Source organism: Protopterus annectens, chromosome 7.part0 (assembly GCF_019279795.1).
Source record: "Protopterus annectens isolate FY-2018-M chromosome 7.part0, PAN1.0, whole genome shotgun sequence".
NCBI lineage: Eukaryota > Metazoa > Chordata > Ceratodontiformes > Protopteridae > Protopterus > Protopterus annectens.
In genome coordinates this window covers 528,622,728-528,635,142 of record NC_056739.1, presented here as the reverse complement: position 1 = coordinate 528,635,142, position 12,415 = coordinate 528,622,728, and positions in this window count along the sequence as shown.

Here is a 12,415-nt window from a genome sequence, read left to right as displayed (position 1 = left end):
CCATAGTCAGGTCACTGTAATACTACACCATGTGAGCTCTGCAAAGTACAGATCCTTTTCCAAACATGTCAGTCAGTAGAGTCATTCAACAGTAGGGAAAACATTCTGTAGAATCAGTCAGGTTTTCTATATATACATGTATTTATGTATGGTGACGCATATATGTGGACAAATGTAGACACAAAATTTATCTATGGAGCTATACATGTAACATATATACATATATATATATCTACACACACACACACACACACACACACACACACACATATATATATGTAGACATAAATATACCTAAACATATAACAGCTACAAACAAATGCAATGTAAAGGTCACGTTGCTCAACAGTAGAAGTCTAAATCTCAAAAGGCACTCACTCAAAGCACTCCTTATCCACAAAGGATGCTTACATGATACTGCAGGTGTAGCTAACATAGGGAAAGACAGCAATCCAAATCATAGCCTGCTATACGTTCCCAACCATGTTTCAAGAGTCAAACCCTATGTTCCTATGTGCCCTGGAGAATATTACTGTCCAACCTAACACTATCATACTGGTTGACCTCAACTACCCCTCTTTTAACTGTGAAAGCTACCCAAGTATCAATGCATTTGCCCAATGTTGCCTGGAATGCATCCATTCCAATGGTCTGGACCAACTCATTTCTACACCCACTACAGGTAGCAACATCATTGACCTAGTCAGTAGTAACATGGGTGACTGTTGCTGTACACCAATAGTGAACTCCGCCATAGTCAGATCTGACCACAGTGTCATCAACTTAGAAATCCACATACCTCCCACCCCCCCTGCAAATGTAACCATCATGAAAAATCTTTCTTAAGCCAACTTTGGCCTCCAAAGATCAGAGGTGGCTAACTTCATGGCACCCATGCAAATGGAGACTAGTTGCATGACCTCCAAACACACATCAATGCAGTACGAACACATACACAAATGCATGGATTCCACCATACCCAAAAGAAACAAACTGCTCCCCTACAGAAAAGAGAAGCCAATCTCATGGTCCCCTGCCCAAACTACTCTACAACAGAAGGTGGAAACTGATATGGAATAAGGTGAAGTCCTAAGACTGGAAAAAAACCCTCATCCTTATCAGCCTCAACAAAAAGATGAGATTCCTCATGAAATACTCTGAAGCTAGCTGTGAAAACAGAATTGCAGCACACAGTAAAGACATCCACAAGGCCTCCTATAGTTATGTAAAGAATCTCCATGCAATACCAATACATGCTCTGAGGTACTGCACAATGTTAACTCCTATACTGAGGCAACAGATATTGCCAATATACTGGCACAGATTCAGTGGCAACTTTACCCCTCTCTCCACCCCCAAAAGACCAATCTCAATATCAGTACACTGCCAGGCACCCAGAAGTACTGCTGCTTTGGTTAACATACCACTGTCCAAGGCCAAGAATACAACTTCTACTGGACCTGGCAATATGCCTGACTCTCTTCTGCATGAGCTACAGAGTGAACTGACACCTTACCTGTGTGCCTAACCAAATAGGTGTTTCCTATGTAAAAACATTTCTTAAAGAAGAAGGTTCACTTACTGATGAAAAAATAGAATTTATTTGCTATCTTATAGAGCTGGTACTAGAATATAATGTTTTTCTATTTGAGAAGCAATATTACTTGCAGACCTCTGGCATAGCTATGGGCATGTCCTGTGCCAATAGTTACTCCAGTATGGTCATGGCATACTGGGAAAATGTAAACATCTGAACAATTTAATGTGCATGTAAAATTCTATCGGCGTTTTGTTGATGACTTATATAATTTTTGGAAAGGAGACCTTGAAAGTTTGAATAATTTTCTAAGTGTTATAAATTCAAGTACACCCTTCCTTAAGTTTATTATGAAACATTCTTGCACTTATATAGATTTCCTTGATGTTACCCTGTATAGGGGCATAGATGGAAATCTCCACACTAAGAGAGATAGAAAACCATGTTATACACATAGTTATCTTGAACATAATAGTATGCATCCACCACATATTTTTGAAAATGTGGTAAGAAGTCAACTTTTAAGAGTTTCTAGGCTCCATGAGCAGGAACAAGAATTTGAAACAACTATGTGTTCCACTAGCATGGAATTTATAGAACATGGTTATAAACCTTTTGAAGTTAGTAAAGCAAGTGAAAGGGTCAAGTTAGACAGAAAGTAGTGGATGCCCTTTTTCATGTAAAGAAAACATAAGAAAGACTGCCCATAATAATAGTTATAGCGATGTAGCCTATTGTATGAAGTTTAGTACTGACAGCATAGATATAAAAATATTATTACAAAAAATTGGCATAGTTTTCTTCTGACCCTATTCTATGTGAGTTTGTTAGTGCAGCCCCAAATTTTGTTTCTAAAAATAAAAAAAATCATTGAAAAGACAGCTTTGTTTCCCTAACACAAGTAAACTATAGCAACCTAGTATTACAGCAACTAGTTCTGGTACCTCTATCTGTGGGAAATGTACTTTTTGTAAATACATTGATGTATCCAATACATTTATACAACCAGACAATGGTAATCATTATGATTTTAAAGTTAAAGCTAATTATGACACTAAAAACTTAGTTTATTTAGCACAGTGTGTGACTTGTTCAAAATTTTATATAGGAAAAACTAATAGATGACTTAAGGAACAAATTAGAGACCATTATTATTGTGCCAATAACGGTCATAGTTATAGTGCCTTAGCTAAACATATACTAGAGAAAGGCACTAACCATTGGTTTAAGTTTATGGCAGTAGAAGTAATTTATTAAAATTTTAGGTTGGGTGATATAACTAATGTCACAAAAGGGAAGGAATTAAGATGGATTCTTAAACTATCAGCACATGGAGGTGCAGGTTTGAATGAATCAGTGCCTCTTAAGCCAATTCTGAAAGAAAGAAAGCTTCGTAAATAAGTATACTGGTATGTGTGTTATTATGGCAATAGCCTTTCATGGTTTCTATCTTAAAAGAAAGCTGTGCCTTTAAATTTGTATGGCTATTGTACTTGGATGTTTTTTATTGGTAGATATTTAATTGATTTCATTTTAAATATTTGAGATGCTGCTGATTTTTTTGTATGGTCTGAAGAAGCGATTTTATTGCAAAAGCGCTCACCTGTGTTAGAATAAAATTCTATTTGGATTTTACATTGCTCTTTGCCATCTGCTTTTTATTGGTTTGCTGTGGTACTGTTGTCTACATTTTTGTTCATGTTATGCAGTAAGATGAATGTCCTGAAGGATAGAAGTCTGAAACTGATATGTATGCCTTTACTACATGACAGCAGTCCTCAATGACATGGGCAAAAAACATAATACTGTATAGTAAATTTAATAACATCATATTAATATCCAATAGGAGATACATACAAACATACAGCTGAAACACCAAGAACAAGATAGTGTAGTACTCAGAGTCCCAGCTCTGCATGCAAAGGTGCATGGTTGGAGTACTACAATAGGCAATCTAATTTTACATGGAAAAGCAGTGTCAACAGTACTAATTTCATAATACAATATGTGTGGAATCATATTCGTTAACCAGTGTACTGTAGCTGGTGTAACATGCAAGTGTGAGTGCATATAACATGTGATACTACTCATGTATAAAAAATAATAAATAAAAAAAATGTGATACTACCCATGTATACCCAAGTGTCCTGTACAGTATAGTCACATCCCTTGCTACTGTAATGAGAGTGCATAAAATCTTGTTATGTACAGGACATTAAATAAACTTAGTACATGATATTATTACTCTGCTATTTTATGAGGAAAGGAATGTGAGCAATGGTTACCAGGGCTGAGCTATGCTTAGCAGGCTTACACATTGCTTAAATGTGAATGATAACCAATAGTCATTCTGCTAAGCATATTTCCACACTGGTAAGCATCGGTAAGTGAAGCTACACAGTTTAAACACTTATCGGTTTAACCATGTTTTAGTGCTGCTTAGCGCCACACAAACCAAAGCAACCCCACTTACAACTGCTTAAAAGTGCCTTAATCACTCTGTATCCAGTATCCCAGCTTCTGGCCAGCAACAAAATAATCAGCCATGCTCAGTCTTGAGCCCGGGATGCAATAAACCATAGTCACAGCAATTTACCACTAGGCCATCTTAGCTGTGAGATAATAGGATATTTTTACAGCATATCATGCAGTACAGTCAGTTTACAATAGAAAAGACACACTGTGCAATGAGGAATGATTATCTACAAATATATACATGAAAAAATAATATTTACATATATAGCGGGATAGGTAGATATGCGTAGAGATACATATATATGTATAACAATATATAGATATATTACCAAGAAATACTGATGTATATATCTGTAACAAAATCCAAGACCTCCAGGCATACATACACCTGCATTCCCCTGACATCCTTATCCTAACCGAATCTTGGCTTAAACCTCATATCAAAATTGAAGAAATGGTGGCTAGGATGCTGAACTGATAGCTGCACTTCCTTTCAGCTCTCTTACCTCAATATAATTCCTGACAAGAATTTTACAAAATAATATTTAATCTGAAGAAATATTTATTACTAACTTATTTTTAATAACTTCAAGCATCTATAAGAAAAAAAATTATTGTCAGAACTTGAATAATTCCTGTCAAATTAATTACTGGAAAATCAGCACCAATATCAGCTTCACAGCATGAGTTATCTAAGGAATTCAACACAAGACTCTTCTCTCAAAAAAGACCTGCAATATCTCATTACAAATATACAGGAACTTCAATAAAAATTGACAAGATGGACAATAAAATAGATACTTTTAAAGAAAAGTGCTCACAACAACTAGAACAGCTTCAAGAAATGTTTACTCAGCAGAAAGGACAGATATCACTTATTGAACAGTCATTAAATGACATTGACACTAGAGTCCAAATAGAAGAACAACAAACTAAATTCTTACTTCAGCAGAACACATATTTACTAGAAAAGCTTGATGATATGGAAAATCGAACAAGAAGAAATAATATTAGAATATATGGTCTACCAGAAAAATCTGAAGTGGACAATATGATAAACTTCCTTACCACCTGGATACCAGATGTAACAGAAATACCTGAAGCTCTTTCATATGGTAGAGAACGTGCGCATAGATCAGTAGCAGCTTCTTGAAATACTTCTTCTCCAAGTAAGAACAAGCAGAGATCCATAATTGTGAGACTTTTTTCTACACAAGATAAAGATCTTATATTAAGAAACGCTTGGGCAAATTCTCCCATCAAATACAATGATTCATTAATAAGTTTTGACAATGATTATTCTACAAAGGTGGTTTTAAAAAGAAAAGAATTTCTACCAATAATAAAAACCTTGAAGAAGAAGCAATTGAAAGTCCATCTTTTATTCCCAGCAAGACTGAGAGTTTTTCTACCAAATGGAATAAAAGTATTCGAAACAGTAGATTCAGCAATAAAATACCTTACCAACAACAACATCCTAACACATGAAGAATTTATGGACTGGACAATTAGTACACCAAAAAGAAATGTTGAAGTAAATAACTGGAAACTGTTGAGCAAAAGAAAAAAAAAACTAAAGGACAAATAATCTTACATATGTTATATTCTGTAAAAATTTAAATAATAATACTAACAACAAAAGAAAATTTTTTTCTGTCTTCAAGTCACATCGAAACAGGTTCTGTTTTCAATTATACTTTAAATGTCAAAATTAGCATACTGAAATCACATTAATATACTAAGCATAATTTAAACATTATTCTATTTTTCATTATTATCCATCTATTATTTTCATATTCTTAATCAGAGTAATCAACACATAACAATGTTCTCAATTTTTTTTCTCTTCTTTTTATAAAGTCTTCATTAACTTATAATACTTTAATCAGTATATGGTTATATTGCTTAATAGGTATAGTAATAGCTGCTATATAACTTATTATCAGTTAAACTCCTGACAACATTTCTTTCTATAAGTTAAAAATGTCCCTGCTTGGATAAACAGTAATGCTGGGCGGAACTGTGTTGGTTTTGAAATGAAGTATTTCAGTTTAGATGTAGCATAAGACTACTTTAAATAGCCTTAAAAGATGTTCTGTCTTTGATCCATATGCACATATTGATATAGTACAGTGCAAAATATGTTGTGAGTGATATTTTGCGGCTATGAGTCAAGTGTGTTATGGCTCCGGACATCCGGAGTTGAGAGATACTTATAAGTAGCTTAGATATCCTGTTGTCTTTTCTTTTCTAAAGAAATAAGGCATAGCATGTTTAAAATGCAAAGTTTGATAGATGTGAACACTATTCGGCAGACTAGAGTGCTCGCGTACACACTACATGATTTTGTCACGAAGTAAGAGAAGGGAAAAAAAAGAAAAAAACACATACTTTTTCCCGCTTGGTTCTCAAGACAATTTAACAGCCACAAATATCACTGGAAACTCGAGTTCCTTATTGCTTGTCGCATTTACTTGTATACGTCATCCCCTGACTCTAATTGATGTTTAGTCAGGAAATAAGCTAGGTTCACTTTTAAAGATACAGGAACCTAAATTTCTTCTAATGAAATGTAAATAATATATGTGGTTCATCTAAATATACACAGATCTATTTTTTGAAGCACTTTCAGCTTATGGCTTCTGATGTCTTCTAGCACCTTGACAGATAAGGACATTTGCCTGCTTGTCTTTCTGTCAGTTTAGTTTTCCAGACATTTTAGCTATCCCTTACTATGTTTTGTACAGCAGAGTTTAAAGAGCAGAAATTAATCATCAGCAAATAGAATCACTGCTGTTTTACAGATTCTCTAAAGAAACTAGTAACTGTCAAGCAACAGGCAGGTTTATTTTAAGGAAAATTGCCATTTGCCACACTGGTGCTCCTACAAAAATACTACTAATGTCCTGCTGCCAAACTATGTCCTCAAGTGGACAAATGGGCTGCAACAAGAAGGTTAAATGTACATTTAGCAAATCAAATATTAAAATAACAGTACAATATACTAGATAGAGAAATTAAAAGCAATAATCATGTAAACAACTATAATAAGTAACATAACAACAGAGGATTTAACCCAATGTGTCAACTATACAATATTTATATCCCATATAGGTCTGAACTTTGTTGAAGCATCCATGTTCTACACACATATTGCATTGAATCCAATTTGAGTAGCAGAGGGAGAGGCTTAGCCCACACCCTCATTTTTTACTAAGTTACCATGCATTGTGAATATACATTGTGGCAGGTGCTCAGTGAGCTATGCTTCCTTAGATGGCTCATGCTGTTCCCATTTACTCATCTGAGTAATGACTGTGGCTGTACTCTTCTTATTATATTACCTGGCTGTGGCTACACCCTTCTTATAATATTACCTAGCTTTTTGCATTATCAAGAATGACACAATACTAGTGTATGTGGGTATATCATGTTACTGTTAGTCTAAACAAAAATGCCTGACAATGCAACTGTAATTCTCAAACCTTTCTGAAGACAAATGTATAGCATTGTCTAGCATTTGAGAGCCTGATTGTTCCTGATCAGCAGACCTGTATTTTCATGTTCCAATATGACTACATGAGAAGACACCAATATTAGTCTGCAAGTTTAGTAAGCAGCAAATTCATCAGGGATTAATTTGAGAGAACACTTATATTATAGCTAAAGCACTTGACATTTGATAAGTGTATCCTCTCAATGATGCGTTCTATCTAGTTATTAACTGTAAAACAACTTTTTCTGAGAAACATTGTTGTAATGCCAGTTAATTATTTGAATTAAATATTTCTATATACAGTCATAAAGCATATTATTACTGCAGTGGTGGTGCTGCGGTAGCGTTGTCGCCTCACAGTAAGACGTTGTCCTGTTCGATTCTCAGCTAGATCATCTTCTGTGTGGAGACTTGCATGAATGGGCGTACCTTTGTTGAAGTTTGTGCATCAGAGCTGGCAACTCGGCATGTAAAAATCTACTGCCAATCATTAGTGGACCGGAGTTCCGCTGTGGCGACCCCTAACCGGGTAAAGATGAAAGACACAACAACAACAACAACATACAGTCATAAAGCAATTACAAGGACAAATAATACTCTTGCAGTGCATGGATCACTATAGCTATCCTCTGATATTAGAGGAAAAACAAGCTTCTTAATCACCTTTCTGACTTAATAAAGGTATTACCCCATAGTTTAAATACATTTTGTCTATTTACTGCAAAGTGGGTTAGGAATTTTAACCTGCAACATTTTCATACATAATAGTTTAAATCTTAGCAGCTTCCATTTTTTTGATATGTTCTTCAGTATACTTTTTAAATACTAGAATGAGAAGCTGCTAATGTTTAATTATAAAATTTTATTCAATCATAAGGTTAAATTAATGGTGTTAAGTAAGCCAAAATTATATCTCCAACACATATTGTCAGCAGATAAACTCACTGGTTAAGTGTCAGTTTATTCAGTAAGAGTTAATATGTGACATACATAGATGTTTGCTTTGAAAATGTGGTCAAGTGCACTTTAGTTTTACCTCTGTACTGTGTCTTTTTGATTATACAAAGTCCCTATGAAAAATTGATATAAGTGTTAACAACAAAACACTCAATCAAGTAACATTATAAGCAGTCTCTTAGATAAGGGAGACGTCTAAATTTTGATCTTGTTGTCTCCAGCCGTGGGAATTGTCTTTGAAAAGCTGAAAAATGCAACCAGAGGAACAAATTTGATGTCCACTAAAGAAATATTATATACTTGTACATTGTATTGCATTTCAGTTTTTGTTCAACATGAAATATGATGTGGTTTCAGAACTATTCATGTTTTTATTTCAATGTGACTTTGCAAATACTAATCTAAACACTGGTTTCGGACTTTAGTAGTCTAAAAACATTTACACAACAATGGTATTGTATTGTACAGTGATGTCAGTAAATAGTTTTCAACAGATGTCTGCAATATACAGTTATAGATTTTAACATGAGAAAATGTTTATTAGTACCCTAAACTATTTTGAAATGATACTACCTCAGTCTAAATATGTGTACCTTTTCGAAACCTGATTAGAACTAAGTATTATTGAATTACAATAAGATAAGAGTAAAGAATATATTTATATATATTTAGCTGATTAGATTATCTTAATATATTATTCAATTATCTTTATTTAAAAATTAAGAGGATAAGAGAAACTGATCCAGATATTATTTGTGAGGGTAGAAAGTTTGTTTGGTTAGATTCACTAACCAAACAAAGAGGTATATTACCTCATAGTGATAGGGAATGGTTTTTAAGGTTAACAATTACAAGTTTGAAAGTTCTCTGTTTTTTTTTATTTTATCACTTTGGTGTCACTCAGAAACATGCAAAAACCATACAAGAAAAACTTTTTGAATTCTGTATCCAAGATGGAACTAAGAATAAACAACATTTACATAAACTCACATATAAAACAAACTCAAAACTAGGAAATGAAATGTTTATCCATAAATGTTAATGGTCTAAATAATAGTAATAAAAGGAGAAGCCTATTCAAGTACATAAACTTACATAAACCACAAATAGTCTTCTTACAAGAGACACACTTATTAGATAGAGATATAAACAACTTAAATATTAATAATTACACAGTACTAATAAACTCTCAATACAAAACAAAAAAAAAGAGGAGTAGCTATACTACTTCGCAACTCAACTATAACACCTAAAATAATTACTACTCATCAAGATACATCAGGTATGCTTTGTCTAGCTTCAATAGAATTACATAAGACAATCTATATGTTAGTAAATCTATATTGGATCCCAGGACTAGGATTAAGAACAGTTAAACAGCACTTTGAAGAGATAATTCATTTAACTAAGGGTAGCCTGATATTGGCAGGAGACTTCAACTGTATAATGAATGAAAAAGATACAGATTCTAAATCTAAAAGAAGAAAACAACCTATCTCTAAAGCACTATTAAAATTTATAGATACATTATATTTAAAAGATATAAATGAATTTGCAGAACCAGACTCACTAATCTTCACATTTTATTTTCATAGATATAAAACTAACTCTAGAATTGATAGAATATATGTTGCCAATGACCCAATAACAAAAACTGACAAACTCAAAATTATAAATTGCCCCTTATCTGATCATAATGCCATAGTCTTTGAGAGAGAGCTTACACCTTTTTATTCAAATCCCATTACTAGGATACCTTCCTATATCACAAAAATTGATGGATTTCAAAGAATTCTATGAAGAAACAATCAAAAACGTTCTAGAAATAAACTACACAGAAGATATTTCAGAAATATATGTCTGTGATTCATTAAAAGCAGTAATATATGTGAAAATATTATCCTGGTACATAAATAAAAGGAAGTTATGGAATAAAGATATGCTAGAATTACAAAACAAAGCAGATAAATTGAAACTGGAAATACAAAAGGGTAATACTACTCAAGTTGAAGAACTTACGCAAATCAATAAGAAATATGCAGAATTGTTACATCATACGATTATGATTAACTTAGAAAAGATAAAAATAAACTCATACTCTACTAATTCAGCACACCTGGGATACTTAACTAATAGAACAAAAAATAATTAAATCTAAGCAAATAAAAGAAATATTTATTCCAGCGAAGAAGAAGTGGGATTGTCAAAGAGATGAAGAAAGTAGACATGAGTATAAGGAGATGAGGCGCATGGCAAAGAGAGAGGTGGCGAAAGCTAAAGATAGGGCATATGGAGAGTTGTACGAGAGATTGGACACTAAAGAGGGAGAAAAGGACCTGTACCGATTAGCTAGACAGAGGGACAGAGCTGGGAAAGATGTGCAGCATGTAAGGGTGATAAAGGATAGTGAGGGAAAGGTACTCACAAGAGAGGAGAGTGTGTTGAGTAGATGGAAAGAGTATTTTGAGAGGCTGATGAATGAAGAGAATGAGAGAGAGAGAAGGTTGGATGATGTGGGGATAGTGAATCAGGAAGTGAAACAGATTAGCAAGGAGGAAGTAAGGGCAGCTATGAAGAGGATGAAGAATGGAAAGGCTGTTGGCCCAGATGACATACCAATGGAAGCATGGAGGTGCTTAGGAGAAATGGCAGTGGAATTTCTAACTAGATTGTTTAATGAAATTTTGGAAAGTCAGAGGATGCCTGAGGAGTGGAGAAAAAGTGTTTTGGTACCTATCTTTAAGAATAAGGGTGATGTGCAGAGCTGCAGTAACTACAGAGGGATAAAACTGATTAGTCACAGCTTGAAGTTATGGGAAAGAGTAGTGGAAGCAAGGTTAAGAAGGGAGGTGATGATTAGTGATCAGCAGTATGGTTTCATGCCAGGAAAGAGCACTACAGATGCAATGTTTGCTCTGAGACTGTTGATGGAGAAATACAGAGAAGGTCAGAAGGAGTTGCATTGTGTCTTTGTAGACTTGGAGAAAGCATATGACAGGGTGCCTAGAGAAGAGTTGTGGTATTGTATGAGGAAGTCAGGAGTGGCAGAGAAGTAAGAGTGGTACAGGATATGTACGAGGGTAGTGTGACAGTGGTGAGGACTGCAGTGGGAGTGACAGATCCGTTTAAGGTGGAGGTGGGATTACATCAAGGATCAGCTCTGAGTCCTTTCTTATTTGCAGTGGTGATGGACAGGTTGACAGATGAGATCAGACAGGAGGCCCGTGGACTATGATGTTTGCAGATGACATTGTGATCTGTAGTGAGAGTAGGAATCAGGTTGAGGAGACTCTGGAGAGGTGGAGATATGCTCTAGAGAGCAGAGGAATGAGGGTCAGCAGGGCTAAGACAGAATATATGTGTGTAAATGAGAGGGAGGGTAGAGGAATGGTGAGGATGCAGGGAGTAGAGTTGGTAAAGGTGGACGAGTTTAAGTACTTGGGATCAACAGTTCAGAGTAATGGTGAATGTGGAAGAGAGGTGAAGAAGAGTACAGGCAGGGTGGAATGGCTGGAGAAGAGTGTCAGGAGTGATTTGTGACACACCCGTATCCCTAAGAGCGAAAGGAAGGTCTACAAGAGTGTAGTGAGACCAGCTATGTTATATGGGTTGGAGACAGTGGCATTGACAAAAGGCAGGAGTCAGAGCTGGATGTGGCAGAGTTAAAGATGTTAAGATTTGCAATCGGTGTGACTAGGATGGATAGGATTAGGAATCGGTATATTAGAGGGTCAGCTCATGTTGGACAGTTTGGAGACAAAGCAAGAGAGACGAGATTGCGTTGGTTTGGACATGTGCTGAGGAGGGATGATGGGTATATTGGGAAAAAGATGCTAAGGATGGAGCTGCCAGGTAAGAGGAATAGAGGAAGGCCTAAGATAAGGTTTATGGACGTGGTGAGAGAGGACATGCAGGCGGTTGGTGTGACAGAGCAAGATGCAGAGGATAGG